Here is a 17,330-nt window from a genome sequence, read left to right on the forward strand (position 1 = left end):
TGTGTATCCATGGACTGCATGCTGAAAAATCCTACTTTTGTTTTACCAGACCTCTGGGTTTGTTGTGAGTACAGTACCAGCTCCAATCTAGATTTTAGTGATTGATGTGGAGGAAACTAGGATTACCTTAGTACACTTCCCACAAGCAAATCAGCCCTCAGAGCCCAAGTTTAGTGTAGCTGAAGACTTTTACTAACTTCAAAATGCAATTCAAAATGCCCTGAGACATTGCATTTTGAACCTATTGGCAGTAAAGTAAACAGGTACTGTTGAAAAGTGAGTTGGGTTGGCCCCAGGAATTTGTACCCCATTAGTTAGGAAGGGGCCAGCAGTCACTCCCACCCCCACTAGCTTGTGAGAGGCATAAATGTGGCATCTCTGCGCACCCACTTGAGTACGCCTTTTGGACTTGTGGAAGACCAGAAGAGGACTTGACCTGCTGTTTGTGACTTGAGAGGAGTCCTGAAGGACCTGACCTGCTTTCTCTAGTACCCAGGACAAAGAAATGGACTCCAAGGGCAGCCTGCTGACCTCCTGTGTAACTACAGGGAAACAGCAAGCTGCAGGAGGCCTTTTCCTGGAAGGGCCCAACTGACAGTAGCAACTGCCACTGTACAATGTACAATGCCTCCGCGACAGTCTCCTTTCAGCAGTCTGCCGCGAGACACCACCTGCAAAAAGTAACATCTAAATACGGTCGGCGGAATCCAGCCAGTCTGACGGGCTAAGAAGAGCACTTCGTCATGGCGAGCGGCAGTTCAGCTGCAATACATATAAATACGGCGTGCGAAAGACCATTGGCTTGATGGAGTACTTGGGACAGCCGCCAACATCTAAATTAGGCCCTCAGTCAGTAGGTAAAATCTTAGACCGGGACTAACTCAGTTTGTGTATCTGACCCACACTCCATCATGCTCAACCTGAAATTGTGGCTACGTCCCGGTGTCGAGCAACCATCAACTGCCTTCGGTCCGTTGTGCTTTTTAATGCTATTTTCCCTTCAATCTTTAAAAACTTTTATTTCTGATTCCCCTAATTGGATACAGTTTACTCTCTTTTTCTAATTTGGTTTGGGATTTTAATTGTTTTTCAGTTTGTCTTTATCACTGTTTTTGTACTGCATAAATACTTTAATATGTTGCCTTAGTTTAGCCTGTCTGCTATATGCCATAGCTACCAGGGCGTTTAGCTCTCTTTAATTTAGTGATTTTGAGTGTTCACCCTGCCAGGGGTTGTGATTATTCCTTAAGGAGGGTAGTCATCCACCCCAAATAATAACCCATTTTCTTACACCCATCTCCATTTTTACTGTTGATCATATAATTGAGGTGAAAGTGTGTGAATTATTCCTTTTCAAAGCGACATTAACTAGTTTATGCTCTTGATTAAATGCACACTCTTTTGGCTTTAAGGTCATATCATTCTTCACTGCACCATGAATAGCTAGACACAAGTTCTCAATGTTTATTATATCCTCTTATGTGATTATTGGGAGTTCCATAATGCATTATTTAAAGCCCTAGTGCAGTCATATCGATACACTCACATGATCTCTTTCATTTACCTTGACTGTTTCACTAGGCTCCCTAGTCACAATTGCTGCAAAATGTTCCAGTGCCCTTCTATATTCCTTAGTGTTATAGCAGCCCGCCAATTAAAGTCTGTATGCAAATAAGTCCCAGCTTAAAGCAATATATTTCAACATCTCCTTTTCCTCATTTCCTGCTCATCATTTCCTGAGTATGGGAGCTTTCCTGTAGGCCCCTGACATGGAAGCAACCTTACCACTATCAGAAAGAAGCAGCTTATTCCATATAGTGCATATACTGGCTCATTTCTTCCATTCGATCTTTGTGAATATTTACCTGCCAAGCAATACTTGCCACGATAGCATTGTCCATACAATTTATATACCTGCCTTCAAACTATGTGTAAATACTTTAATTCGTTAATGCTACCATCTACACAGTACCTAATGGGGGTATCTCCATACTTTTCTAGTTGTAGGGGCTCATTTCAGATTTGTTTCTCTAGTCTTCCTTCAGAATGTAAAAAGAATTAGCATGCGTCTCTCTCTTCCTCCTCATCTCATTTCAAATTCAAACAAGGCATACACATGATAGACTGCAAGATAATACTAGTCGAACATCTCCTTCCTTTCCAATGGACCGCAGTTACCCCCATACTTTAAGAATGTATAGCTACACTTTTCTGCGTACTGCAAAACGAGATATTTACCAAGTTGGCGCCTCAGCACCTGGAAACTCGGCTTTCTCAACTCAAGTTATGTGTGTACCTCAGTCTAGGACACTGTACATGGCACATACTCTGTCGATCGTATTCCAATAGACCTCACCTGTGGACCATGTTTTCCCACTTCTCTTGTGGGATGCTTTCCTCCTTCCCCAACGAATATGTCCTGGCACCCGGAAGAAATAGCTGACAGGAACCTACCCAGTAATCAGGAAAAGTTATTTTAGTGAGTGAGTGCATGCAAGAGTGTAACATAACAACCCAGACCACCCGCTGAACTTCAGCTAATGGGTCTGGGTCTGATAAGGTGAGTGCCTGAATGTTTTAGAAAGTGTTCTGTCCACCGAGACAGAAAAAAAGCAGAGCATTTTAAATGAATTCCTTGGATTTGTAAGAGGCCCCATGATAGTAAAGAACAGAACCATTGACACCAATGCACAGTGATGATGTTGCTAAGGTGTATACAGTGCAGATAACATAAATGACTTCTCCTATCTAGGAGCCTGGACATGAAACACACTTCCCCTCAAGCTCAAGCAGTCCACAACACTGAAGCAGTTCAGGAAGGACCTCAAGACCTGGCTCTTCGACTGAGCAGCATGCCCACATCCAGCGCCTTGAAAAACTATGGGTGATTAGCCACGATTTACAAATCCTTGATTGATTGGGTGTTAATTTTGTATGAGGCCCTTTTTAGGACGTGCCAGTATGGGTTTACCAAGAATTTGCAGGGATTACAGCCCACCCATTGTGCACCACTGGTTGGCTTTATTGGCTATGTCACTCATTTGCTGCTTTTTATTTAATGACTTTCCTTGTCCATCATGTGTTTTTTCCCCACCCCTAGCATATCCTCTTTACCATCCTCATGATTGTTTGGCTTGCATCCCTCCATGGCTTACTCTTTTGGTTAAATACTACGTTAGAACGCACGTGTTTCAAGTTCTCTCAAGCTTGTTTCCCTCCAAAAAGTCCCCCTCCTTGACAACGCCCTGTGTTTGCTCTTTGTCTCACTTGTGGCTGACTGTCTCTCCTGTATACTTCTCACCTTGCATCCCCCGTGCTACATGTTGTTATCTCTCTCTCTTCTCTCTCTCCCACACTTCAACTTCCTCCCACCTTCAGCGTTCCTTTATTTAAAATATCTTTTTGATTATTCAATTGCTGCTGCCGCTCCACACAAGTTTTGTTATTGGCTGATCTAGGTAGTGCTCTCAATCTTTTTTGGCAATACAAAACAGCACCGGCAAAAAGCATTGCCTTTTACTGATGCTGTTGAGCTTTGCAAAAAAAAGGCACAAAATGTTGGATTTGCCAATGCTTGTTTACAGAAAGCGACTGCAGAACAGATAGAGGAGAATTGACTGATTTATGAATCAAATAAACTCCAATGAGAGCCCACTGCCAGCCTAAGAAGAAGCCAAGCCACTCCATAGCCACAGAGATCAAAAGCACAGCTCCCAACACTTGTGCTCTGCCACGACACAAGTTTAGGCAATTTGCACACATATGCCCTGCCTAGATCAAAATTCACCCTAACTAAGTTTGCCTCTAGGACCACGCTTCTCAGCTACATACATCTGTGGCCATTCATAGGTCACCAGGACGGCTTGATATCAGGTGGAAACTGAAGCCACTGCACCCATTTGCTACCCTCCCCCTCGCTGTCTCTATTAATGTTCTTAATAACATACGGTCTTAATAACATACCTCTTGCCTTTCTGTTCAGTGCTTAGTTCTTTCCCTACTATGTTCACTCTTTATAAGTATGTATGTAGTGATTGTATAGCACACATTTTGCTAAAAGGCAACATAGCACTGTACAGGGTCGCAGGCAAAGACACAATCAATGTGTGAATGGAGGGGTAGCTTGTTTCTAAGAGTGAAAGTAGGCTGTTACTGCATCATTGATGGAGAGTTCTGTAAATAGATGTGTCATTAGCTGTTTCCTAACTTTGAGCAGGTTTGGGGAAGTCCTGGTGGGTAAAGGTATTGTTGTTCCAGATCCTAGGTGCATAGATGGAGAAAGCCTTTGGTTTCGTTTTTCCCTTTCTTCCCTTTCTTCACTTCTTCGTTTGCAGTCTGATTGTGTTCTACCAACGGCTGGGCCAAGAGCCACTGTAGATAATGCTCTTGTCAGCCATATGGGTGAGGTTGCCAGTCATGGTTGCTTTGTAGAAGTTGCAGCTAGTGTTGAAGATGGTGTGGCTTGGCAAGGACAGCTAGTGGAGTTCCTAAGGGCTGGAGGTGATATGGTCATAGTTGTTCAGGACCATGATGGATCATGGTCCTGCATGATTGATGCCCGTAAGGGTGTAACATACCTTTACGTACATGCAAATCCATTGAACTTGTTAAATCACTAAAGAAATTGATGAGGCAAATTCTGAATTTGAACATGTGATTTGAAGGAAGTTGTATTCATTGTCGTACCAGTGTGCCTCTTTAAGAAGAGAGGGATTGGCAGTCGCAGACAGAACTACAATATGCACATTTTACCCGTCAGCTGCACATCTAATGACTGACACTCCTTTGACACGTCCTTCCTCGTGGTGCTCTCTCCATCATACCAACAGATAATAATTTGGTGTAGGACTGACCTGTGTAATCCTACAGACGTGGCTCCTTCCCTCTCATGACACCTTTGATGTTGTGCTCTGGTCATAGTATTATTGAACCAAGGCAGAGTAAGATGGTTTCATCAATGTCTCATCCATGTAGACCATGTACTTCATGCACTCCCTTCAATTGCAAAAGTTCCAAGGTGGAACCTGTGGGTTACAAAACCGCACAACTACTTGAAAGTGATGAAGCTCATGAACGCATACCACATAATGGGTGCGTGGGTCATTGTGGGTAATAAAATGTACTGGATATTTTTTACCTCTTAGAAGGCCCTCTCTGACTCTGTGGTTACTAAATGTAATGGCTTTTGAATAGTTCAAAACCCTGTTGTGACATTCAAAGTTCTAACCTTCAAAGGAAACATTCATGTGCCTATGTGTGCGAGGAGCTGAAGCCTTTCTAGCTGGGAGGTTTTTTTGTGGGTCAGTTCACACATGGTCAGACCGAATTTGAGGTGGAGTGTTTTGTTACCAAACTTTGGGGCAGATTTATGGAAAGTGGCGCTGCACCGATTGCAGCACCACTTTCCCTGCGCCCCATAGCACCCCCTACTGCCACCATGTGTGTGCTCTGTTTAAAATACGGCGCACAATGGCGCAGGGTAGGGGACAATAGCGTCACTGTACATTACACTATTGAGGTACGCTGCAGGAGTAATGCCAAAATACTGGCACTGCTCCTGCAGAGTACGTAGGGATCCATTTTAAATAATGGAAGCCCTCTTTTAACACCTGCTCTGAGCAGACGTTAAAAGTGCAGTACAAAATGATGCAAGGAAATCTTTAGATTTTCTTGCACCATTTTTTCGACCCCCCTAACAGGGAACGTCCCCTTTGGATACATTGTGCCTGGCGCAGTCATAATGTAGTTCAAAGGGTTATAAAGTGGTACAATGCATTCATTGCGCCACTTTGTAAATATGGAGCTAGGATTTTGGCTGTGTTGAGCTGCATTAGCGTAAAAAAAATGACGCTAATGTGGCGCTAGGGGCTTATAAATATGCCCCTTACTACTGTGTTGTTTCTGAGCTGCAAATGGTAGAGGACCTACAAGTGATACTGTTTACACTCTGCAGCAGCTCGTGTCCTGAAGTGGACATGTTTGCTGACTTCCAGCTTTTGTTCCGAAAGATGGGCTAGTTGAGGCACATTCATGCGTTTGCATACAAGAGGATGCTTTACTACATCGACAGCTCCTATTTTATTTTTTTAAGTAAGCCGAAGCTAGAAGACCAGGGAATCAAAAGTCAAGGTAGCAATGCTACAGCTGCCCCTAATCATCATCACCAGAAGGCCAGCCAGCATGGACAGTGCTCATGCACCTATCAAACTGATCAGTGACTTCCAAGAAGCACCCAAAATACCAACAGGTCCGTAGCATGCTTGATGAATGTCATGTGGCTCTCCATTGTGTGCCTAAAAACTAGATATAATTCATTAGTACAGCATGAGGATTCAAGCTATATCACAAACGTCTCAAGCTACATTGGGCTTAGAAGGTACAAACAGCTGGGTTTTGGGGGTCTTATTTGCAGCAGAGGTATCACAGATAACCATCTACCAAAGACGCCATGCTGATAAAAACAACATTCCTACCTCAACCAGTGCATGGCGAATGAACTAGTGGAGATGCCATCCCCTGTAGTGTCGATGCACTCCACCAATTCCAAGTGGATAAAGTAGGACGATTGCTTCTTAAGGCCTACATCAGGTGAGTATTTGTACCTGTAGCTTTTGATACCCCAAAACCGGTCCCAGAATGCTTGTTTCCGGTCCAAGGAGGACGTGGCTTGAGAGTTCAAGCTAGACTGTTCCCATGGGAAGAAGGTCAAGACTGATTTGCATATGGTGGGCTGCAAACTGGGGTGGAGTGGTAGGCAAATAAACTATGGATTAAACGCAGAACTTTGTGTCTGGGGGTGAGTGTTTGCATTGTTTAGCATTCTGTCCATCATCTGCTCTTTTTGCTTATGTAATGCACATACAGCATCAGATACACTCCCCCAGTGTATCAATATGTATATATTTGTGATATATTAAAAACAATTATGCAAAAATATGGATGTTTGGGTTCCAACTAGACAGAAACTCACATTGTCTGACTTAACCATAATTAAGATACAATCGTAAGAAAAAAGGGAAAAGTCTGCAAAAACAGTGGAACTGTTAGAGCGTGCCCAGTTGTCATCCTCTATCATTTCAGTGATACTTGTGTCAGTGGAATTGACCAAAGACAGAATGGTCTACAGGCTAACATGGAGCAGTGCCAGACAAATGACTGATTTCTTTCCAGTACTACTTGTTTTTCAGGAGCCTGATGTGTTTGACAGTCTTTGAGCAGGCTAGACTGGCTCTCCCAAAGGCTGAAAAGACATGAGCAACAAGACTTGCATAGAGGGCAATGGGTAGAGTGGAGGGGGTATTAGAAAGCTGTTAAAGGATGGATGCTAGCTTCAACATCAGGAAAGAATCCGGGTCTGATTTAAAGTTTGGCCAGGCAGAGTACAGTTCCCTCATTATAATAAAAAATCCATTCCCCGGGACCTGGGTCGTCCGGGGAGCAAATAAAAAAACAAGTGCAGGACTATGCTTGTTTTTTTTTTATTTGCCTTGGATTTGTGGCCTAGGGCGTCAGTGTATTACTACACTGCCCCTTCTGTTTTTCTTTTTACTTTTTTCTTGGGACTCGGCTGAGTCGGAGTCCCAAGATGGCTGCCACAATTTCCTGGTTGAAGTGGCAGCAGCCAATCAGATATCATTTTGAGATCTCTAGGATCCGCGGATCCTCCGTGTCCCTATATATCTATATTTATTTTTCCCTTTAATAACTACAAAATTACTGAACAGGTTAGCACCAGATTAAAAAAGGCACTCTTTCTGGACCAAGTTCTAGATTTCTTCAAAATTTGGAGTAATCCGTTCTGCTATTTGGGCTGTAGTTATTTTCAAAATCCCTATGGGAAATTGCATGGGGAAAAAGTGTTTTTTTACCCCTTTTTCCTGGTCCTCACTTGACGAATCATCAGGAAATTTTCAAGACAGCAGCTGAATTCAGTGACAAACTAGTTTCGAAAATTTTGTCAAGATTTGTCAAATGGCGACAAATTTATTAGCAAAACAAAAAATGCTTTTCCTATGGAAACTAGATCCTAACTTTACCTACTGGTAAGTATATACCCTTAAAATTCACAAAACAAAACAGAGGATTTTACACACACAAAAACATGGAAATTCAGCAGTTATAGTTACAGTAATCTCACGTAATTATAACTCATGCTGCAAGGTAACTATAACTATAACTGCTGAAGTTCCATGTTTTTGTGTGTGTAAAACCTGAATCTAACTATAACGTCCCTGCAACATTTGGGTGTTTTATTTAGTGAATTTGTATGGGCTTTTAAATGCTATTTTCTAACTATAACATCCCTGTAGCCTTTTTTATCTCCAGTGAATATATTTATATATATATATATATCTGTATACACACATATGTATGTATATAAAACACTAACCACCCGCTTACAGTAAAAATCCGATACCAAATAAAACAAACAAAATACTAGAAAGCAATTAATACTACACAATAATTAAATAAATAATACTATAAATATTATATGAAAATACTAAAACATGATATATATTTAAAGAATATAACAATTATGCAAAACTTCTAATTACTGTGCATAATCCGTAATATAACCAATTAACAGTTAATATGATTATCATTTTTAATTATCTAATAAATCATTTGCATATACACGTTTAATTTGGCTCTGGTGTGAAGACTGTCCCATGCCCACATACTGCATTGTGCGGTGTCAGTCTCAAAGAGGGGGCATTAACATGCCTGCAAATAATAGTGCCTAGAGGAATCTGCTGCATGATGTAAAACTCAGCTGCGATACTTGAAGGGAGTTTGGTAATACCAAGGAAGACCATGTTGTGCGAAAAGGTAATTACATTCATGGTCAGTTGCAAGACTACCGCCTTGATCACATGGTTGCGTTAAGACCACCCATTTCAGTCTGGGCTGTTTGCCATCCCATACAACTTAGTTATGTGTGACCAGAGGAGGCCAAATAAATGTTTGGTAAGTGGAATCGGAATGTTTGTAAACAGATATAGGAATTTAGGCAAAAAAATATTTTTAGTATGTGCGATATGTCTAAACTGTGTCTGGGGAGCCTAATCTAGCAGGTATTCTTATGACTACTTCCAACTGCAGATTCCACACGTTAAAATGTCCCAAAGTGACAGACTGGATCAAGAGAGTTCTGTAGCAGTACTCCTGTGTAGTGATAGGGGTGGAGCTGGATATAAGTGTCAATCTTACGCTATGAAGTCGGTTTTTTTCTTTCTGCACCTACAGATTATGATCCGCAACTCTGCATTCACCTTATTGACTGTATACAGGGGCATATTTAAGAGCCCCTAGCGCCATTCCAACGCCACATTAGCGTAATTCTTTATGCTAATGTGGCATTAGAAGGCCAAAAATACTGCACCATATTTACAAAACAGCGCAATGCATGCATTGCACCACTTCGTTTCCCTTTGAGCTACATTATGCCTGATCTAGACATAATGTACACAAAGGGGGCGTTCCCCCATTTGGGGGGGGGCAAACAAAAGGGTGCAAGGAAATCTAAGAGATTTCCTTGCGCCATTTATTTTCGCCACTTTTAATGCCTGCTCAGAGCAGGTGTTAAAAGAAGGCTTCCATTGGTTACAGTGGGCCACTGGGTGTTTTGCAGGATCAGCTTCAAATTGTTTACACTAATCCTGCAAAGTGCCAGACTAGCATCAAAAAGTCTGATGCTAGTCCCCTAACTACCGCCATGGTGCACCGTATTTTAAATACGAAACACACGTGGTGTTAGGGGAGTGCCAACTGGTACATGAAAAGTGGCGCTGCACTGTGTGCAGGGCCATTTTTCTTATATATGCCCCTTTATCTCCAATGAAAACAACAGGATTCAAGTCTTGCCAGGACTGCAGGAACCAGATGTCAGTCATGGACATGCACAAGGTTTGCCTTTGGTACATGAACTCTTCATATGACTCAAAGTCCTGCAATAAATGCTCCCTTATGCACCCAAAGCTAATTCGAGACTAGTAGGCAGAGGTTTATATCTGACAAGAAGTCATGGATTTCAAGCAGATCCCACCTCAACCCATGACAGTTCCAATACCCAATCATAATCTTCAGGTGGGTTGAGGCTCAAGTTCAAGTGCAAGCATTAGAAGGCGAGGACGGAGTCAACCCGATCCCGCCTTCCTGACTCAGAAGGGAAGGTGTGAGGGAGTAAAGATGTAAGTCACACATTCTTCATGTTGCCAGCCAAGGAACCAGTTCCTTGGTTGGTCCCAATATGCCTGAGCTCCCTCAACCATCTTCAAGCCTGTAGCAGATGGAGGCCTTCCCAGAGGCCACTTTGCAAATCTTCAGTGCACTTCTAGCTCCCTCTGGCATGCGTTTGGGCTCCAGAGAACCACAGGGCCTTTGGTCATGTTACTATTAGCAGGTCCCGCCACAGCACTGTCGCTTCCCTTGGGACCCGATCCTGAGTCCATACCATCTCCAGTACAGACTTTCATCTAGTCCTTAGATCCAGTCCAGTCCCTGCTATCCCAACACCAGCACTGACGCCTCCAGTGCCAGTGGATGATCTGCTGCTGGCACTCTTTTTGGATCCCAAATCGACCTCGGCTCAAACCCAAGCTTGTTACTCTGCAAAGATTACAAAAGATTAACCAGTTGTCATACAGCCTGATCCTCACCAAGTGCCTCTGCTGTGTCACACCTATCAGGAGAAGCTCCATTTTCTTTTTGGTTCTAACTCTTATCCTGTGCAGAGCCGTGTGCACCTCAGAATACTGATGATGATGATGAGGGTGGTGGTTTGCTTCCCCCTCATTATACTGATGATGACTCACCTTTTGATTTACAGAAGGCCAGTGGGCTTTGTACTTCCCATGAGACAGAGCTTGCCTCGCCACAAACCATTTGCTGTGGTGATTTGGAAGACAGCTGAGGTAATGGAATTACAGGTGCCCTCCACTGAGCCAAAACAAATGTTTTGGTAAAAATTATCCAGTCTGGGCCAGTAACATCTGCTCACATTTAAGGGGGCTCTCACAGATGTTTTCTTCCGACAGTCTGGCAATGAGGTCAATAAATAGTTTACCTGTCAGCTGTCCATTTACATGCCCTTTGGGACATTGCCAGTGAGATCTTCCTGATTGTCTCCAAGGACCTTAGGGCCTCTTTGCCTCGGTCAGTGTGTAACCGGCAGAACACAACCAAGTATGCCATCTGTTCAGGCTTGGATACCACAAACAGCATTGGCTTGGCAGTCTGTATCAGCACTGTTCTTCATAAATATATGCCTGGATGAAATCAACCTCAATTTTTGGGCAATTTTCTAAGAATTACTAATCTATTATGCCTCTTGGTGGGTCTCGTCTGTTCAGTGATAAGACAGACTCTGCTTTGGAATGCTCTAAAGATAGCCAAGCTATAGTACAATATTTGGGGCTGTTTACCACTGTAAAGCAATTTCCTTTCCTGTTCCAAGAATATGGCGGCTGTTCCGAGAGGGTTGTATATTGGCAAATACAGTCATCCCAGATGGGTCTTTCAAATTGTTAAAAATTGCTGTGCCCTACTTTTTCTCTCATCTAAGCCCAATATCCTTCCTAGTGGATAGTACCCTTGGACTTGCAGGACGTGTATATTCACACACCCAACCTGATTTTCCACAGCACTCCCAGTGGTTCAGGAGCTTTTTCAGTTTTCTATGCTCCCCTTCGGCCTCCACAGTGCCCTTCAGGTGCTTACAAAAGCAATGACAGTGTTACTGTCTGTCTTTGGTGGTTAAGAGTTTCTCTATTCCCTAACTCAGTGACTAGCTACAGAAGGCAGGCTTGCCGCACTCAGTCACAGCTACCCTCCTGACCTTTGCAGAAACTCCTAACATCAATGAGGTCTACCTGAAATCAACCAAAGCCCCATTTGATTGTCTGATAGCCTTGCATTCACAGGGGTTCCATGACACGGTAGATGGAGTACAGTGCTTTTTTCTTCACTGCAACAAGTCTGGGATTTTTGAGTTATGATCCAGATGTTTCAAGATGACCCTGGATAGCAGTGAGGGTGGCACTGTGGCTTCTTGGCCTCTTAGCCTCATACATCATCCTTGATAGCTATCCCAGATGACACATGTGAGCCTTGTAATGGAACTTAGAGTCAAGACTACATTTCCCATATAATAAAGATGCTGCTGACTGATGATCACAGTCTGTCCTGCAGTAGGCCAATTCCCTCACTTAGCTGACAGTGGTGATGGACACTAAATCCATCTATGTAGGCAAATACCCCTCCTTTAAGAAGGTGTTGACATTCCTCATGTGTATGCCTTTCAAGCATATGCAAAGTTGCTTGTAGCGTCTCCTGACCTTGGAGACTGTCTTTCTCATGATTATGTCAGCTCATCTTGTGAGTGAACTGCAGGCAATGTCAATGCAACTCCACTAGACCACCTTCTTCCCAGCCAAAACGGTGCTGTGGACTTGGGTTGCCTTCTTGCTGAAAGTTGTGGCTCCTGTTTACTTCGGGAAGTCAATTACTCTACCAGAATTCTTTGCTGTCTCTCCCTTCCAAAGTGATGGAGAAGCTCCATCGCTTTTTCACCAAAAATGCAATAAGAATTTACATTGAATGTGCTAAAGACCGTTAAGTAAATGTTCAGTGTTTTGTGGGTTTTTAAGGAGCATTGAAAGACAATGCTGTGTCAAAGTGGGATTCAGGAGTTAGGTGGCTGAACTCCTGTGTGGCAAATCCCTGCAGGTGTACACTTCTAAAGCCTCCCCCACCCAAGGACCTCATGGGAGGTACGTAGAGACTCACTGGTGTCAGGCAGATGCCAAAATCAGAGCCCACTCCAGGTTCAGTTGCAACTGGTCAGCTGGTACTTCTAGGAAAAAACCTCTTGTAGCATGTTGTCTCTCTGTAGCCACAGAGGAGGTCAGGCAACTGACTCCTAGAGTCCACTTCTTTGTCCTGAATACAAGAGAGAGCAGGTCCAGACCTTTAGGGCTCCTCTCTGGCCACAGACAGTAGGTCAGTCTCTTCTTATCTTCTGCAGGTGCTGCAGAAGTGTTCTGAAGTGGGTGCACATTTTTGCCTGGCATTAGCTAGTGTGTGTGAGTGACTCCTGGACTCTCCTTAACTAATGGAGTAAAAATTCTGTTGGGCAGCACTACCACTTTTTTAATAGTTCCTGTTTACCTTTCTGCAATTAGGCCCAAAAGGCCATGTGTCAGGGCATTTTCAAGATGGCAAAAGCCTTTGGCAAAAGTGAACTTGGATTATGAGGACTGGGGGTGTGTGAGAGTTAGTTATGGTAATCCTAGTGTCCTCCTATATCTAACACTAAAATCCACTTTGAGACAGACACTTTAGCCGCAACAAACCCAGAGACAGAAATCTGGTAGGAAAAAAGCGTGGTCTTTCAGCAAACAGACAGGGGATTCACAAGAACTGGTTGGTCTCCTGTTCTCTTTCTTTTAAGTATACCCCAAATATCCCAAGTGCTACATGTGGCTGAGCAGAACTGTCAAGCAGAATTTGGAACTATACTCTCAAAAAAGATGCCCACAGCCCCATCCTCTGTATTCTGTGGAGTTCACAGGAGTCATCTATGCTCATTGAGGTCAGCCTATAGTTTGCTCCTCGGAGGTATTTTTCAAAGGCTTATGCCAATTTTCCTGTGATATTTTGGCAGGTAATGGGTAACTTTCTAAATGTTACTTTTCCTTACCATTTATTAAGAATCCGACTTCACACCTGAATTGGATTTTCAGTAACTATTAAAACTGTGCTTTAATTATTAGGTTGAGTCAGCGATAGTGCATGTACTAAATGCACTTTCAGTTGCAAGACATTATTGTTTACAACAAGGACTAGAAGCATGCTCATTGGTTACTATTTGTTGGCTTCAGTGACAGTCTTCTTTGCTGCCACCTAATCGGCCAGCGCAGACCAAAGTTCACAAGTTCACATGTAGGGTTGGGCAGCTCTCTTAGGACAGCCAAACCAACATGTGCGTTTAGATATTTCCAGGATTGTTAAGCACATGTTCCCATTCCCCGTTGGAGCATAAAACGAGCCCACTCCGTCCAATCCCGGCGCTTCACTCATGCTGGTAATATCAGAATGAGAGAAGAGTCTGGATTGGAGCAGGGGAGTCTGAGAGCCTGTGCATCGGGAGCTGGAATCGGAGGCCCCGAGGCCATGTGAGGTGGGTACGTTTTATTTTCTTTTTTCTTTAAATTATTGTCACCTTCGATGCCCACCACTTTTCCCTGCTATAAGCCACCACTGATGTGGACTGTTTGGTCTTTGGAAGCAACCCTATGCACGACTTTATAAGCATGCAAAATCTCAGACATGGTATAGAAAAAAAAGGGACAATCTTTCATTTTTGGAACTTTTATTTTTTTGGCACATAATCTCTCCTCCACGATAAAAGAAAGTTATTCCAATACCATATACATTTTGTTCAGGGAAAATAAAATATTCTACACCATAACAGTTGAAAACTGCAAAAAGTGAAAGAAAGGAACATGTATTATCTCATGAGTGAATAGCTTCTTTGGACATGAGTTACTCCTTTCCATCTGGTATTTTGCAGTTTTGCATTTGTCAATAAAATACTGGAGTTCATGTATCGAATGAGCTCATGATGGCTTGCTAGGATAAATGTCTGAAATCTGTTTGCAACTTTTAATTCCTGCACGCTCATACTTTCTTCACTCTGTGCCTGATAAAATGAGGGCTATCAAGTTAAGGTTGTATAAATGTCAGTTATTTATAATTATTCAAAAGTTAATATTAGAGACTACTAAAGAGTAGTCATAACAAGCATTTTTCACAGTAAAAAGACCATACACTGCCATTGTAACTCCTATTTAGCTCAAACCTGCGACAGCGTATGTACTTTCTCATGAAACACTATTGCTTACATCAAAGGACTTGGAGCCTGCCCATTACTTACATTTGCTGGCTTCAGAGTCACTCTTCTTTGCTGCCTCCTAATTGGCCAGTGCAGGCTAAGCATCACTCCTATTCCTTTCAGTGGCGCATGGACCAAGTACAGATTGATTCAGCTTAATTAATGCCCATCTGCGGTTGGGTCTGTGATTGAGGTACTATTCCTTCTAAGAACCTTTGACTGCTCAACCTCACTACCCTGAGGGGCAGGTGAGGAAAGGTTTGCACATGGCCTAGTTTGCACTTTAATAGTTGGATGGTCCTTAGGACACCAGGTTGGGGCCCAGTAGCTACTGGCTGCTGTGAAGCCCCTTGAACAGGGCCTGACAAATATTGTACCAATGTGGAAGAGGATGACTGTTGGCTAGAGTAATCAAATCTCTGTCAACAATATAGAAATCTGATTATCTCAGTTTGAAGTGATAGATGTTTGGGTTACCTGGTATAACCTTTTGTCCTTGACATTCAATTCCACTTTAAGCAAAGTCACCCCAACCCCTTCCTATTTGTGACTACTGGTGGTCCCTTATCAGCAACAATACTCACTAAATATACAAATTCTGTCATAATCCCTGACAACCCTAGCTTCTTGAAAGCAACAAATGTTAACCCAGATGCTGAAAGGGCATTTGATCTCATGGAGATGTGGTTTATGTAGCGTTGAAAGACTCTCTTTAGGAACTCATGGGCACTTCTATTCATAATTCAAAGGCCAATTAAATTAGCATCGTAAGGCATAAGACATGTGTGCAGCCGTTCATCTTTTTGCTATCATTTAATTATTTAGCAGTTCAAATTAGAGATTACCTCAATCTCTCAGGGTAAGTATGCAATCAGTATGTTTGTCACCTACTGTTGTATGCAGATGATTTAATTTTTATTACTCAGAACTATGTGGAGGAATTGCTGATCTTTAACACATCCATCCCTTTATATGAGCAAGTATCCCGATTAATCACTTTTGAGTAGTCAGAAGCCTTACATTGTAGGTAGGAGTGGCACATGTACAAACAAATGCATATTTAATTCTCGAGAATTAAGATAAATTGGGAGATATAGGACCAGATTTTCAAGGCTCTTGCACCTCCTTGCTCCACACTAGTGTCATTTTTTTTAGGCTAATGTGTCAGTAAGGAGGTAATTTCCACCGCCATATTTACAAAGTGTGAAATGCTTACATTGCACCACTCTGTAGCACCTTGGCCACAATATGCCTGCGCCAAGCATACTGTATGCAAGGGGGCGTTCCCACGCAGGGAGGCCGCAAAAATGACACAGTGAAATCTACAAGATTTCACTGCAACATTTCTTCCGTAATTTTTAACGCCTGCTTGGGGCAGGCGTTAAATTGATGAGCTCATAGTATCCTCTTGGCCTCCCTAGTGCTTTGCTGCACTAGCGCCATAATGTATGCCACTAATCCAGGAAAGCACCACACTAGCGTCATGAATTTTGACGCTCTTGGGGAAACGACTGCCGTGGTGCGCTGTATTGTAAACGATGTTGTTAGGTGGGGCAATGGCGACACAAAAAAGTGGTGCATAAGGATCAGTGCGGCACTTTCTTGTAAATCTTGTCCATAGTATTTTAATCTCTGGCAGTTCTGGTTAGAATTGAAAGCTGATTTAGAAAGAATGCTAGTGAGATATCAGTCCTTAAATGTTGAGTTGATATTCTAAAGGCTTACTGTGCATATTGGTTTGTTTCAAGGTTTCCCCTTAAAAGTACCTTATGGTGATAAATAAAATGGAAGAGAGTGAATACATTTATCTACAACAACTAACATCCAAGTGTTGTCAAAAGATTGATGAAACATAAATAGAAGTGTGGCTGGTCAAATCCCCTCTCCCCCCACACACACACACACAAACAGCTAGAATTGTGCTTCAGTACCATGAAAGGTTACGTTTTGATGGACCCATGTTTTGCAGTAGGAGGCACAGAGGATACTGTAACAGATAAGATTTTACTCTTACAAGTTTTCGGACTCACCGTTCTTCTGCAGGCCATTTGGACTCTGATGCTGTTCAGTCTCACCCACCTTGTTCTCTAGGTTAGGCAAAAAAAAATAAAAACCTGAGAACACAGGGGAGGAAAGGATTGAGAAAAGACACACATGCTGCAAATGCCCTTAACTGGTCCTCGTATGGATTAATCTCTAGAAAATCAGTTAAATAACCTCTTGCCCTATAAAACTAAGAATGCAACATTAACACAGTGATCTTGATGTATTGTCTCGAGATGTATAACTTAATGATATACCATATGTCTGTAGGTACATCGTTTTTGTATCGTGACAACTGTTCCTCCTGTATTATATAATAATAAACAACCAGTATAAGATGTTGAACGTCTCTCACTTATCTTTGTGTAGTGCATTCAATAATGCAAATACATTT

Source organism: Pleurodeles waltl, chromosome 6, assembly GCF_031143425.1.
Source record: "Pleurodeles waltl isolate 20211129_DDA chromosome 6, aPleWal1.hap1.20221129, whole genome shotgun sequence".
In the NCBI taxonomy this organism is placed as follows: Eukaryota; Metazoa; Chordata; class Amphibia; order Caudata; family Salamandridae; genus Pleurodeles; species Pleurodeles waltl.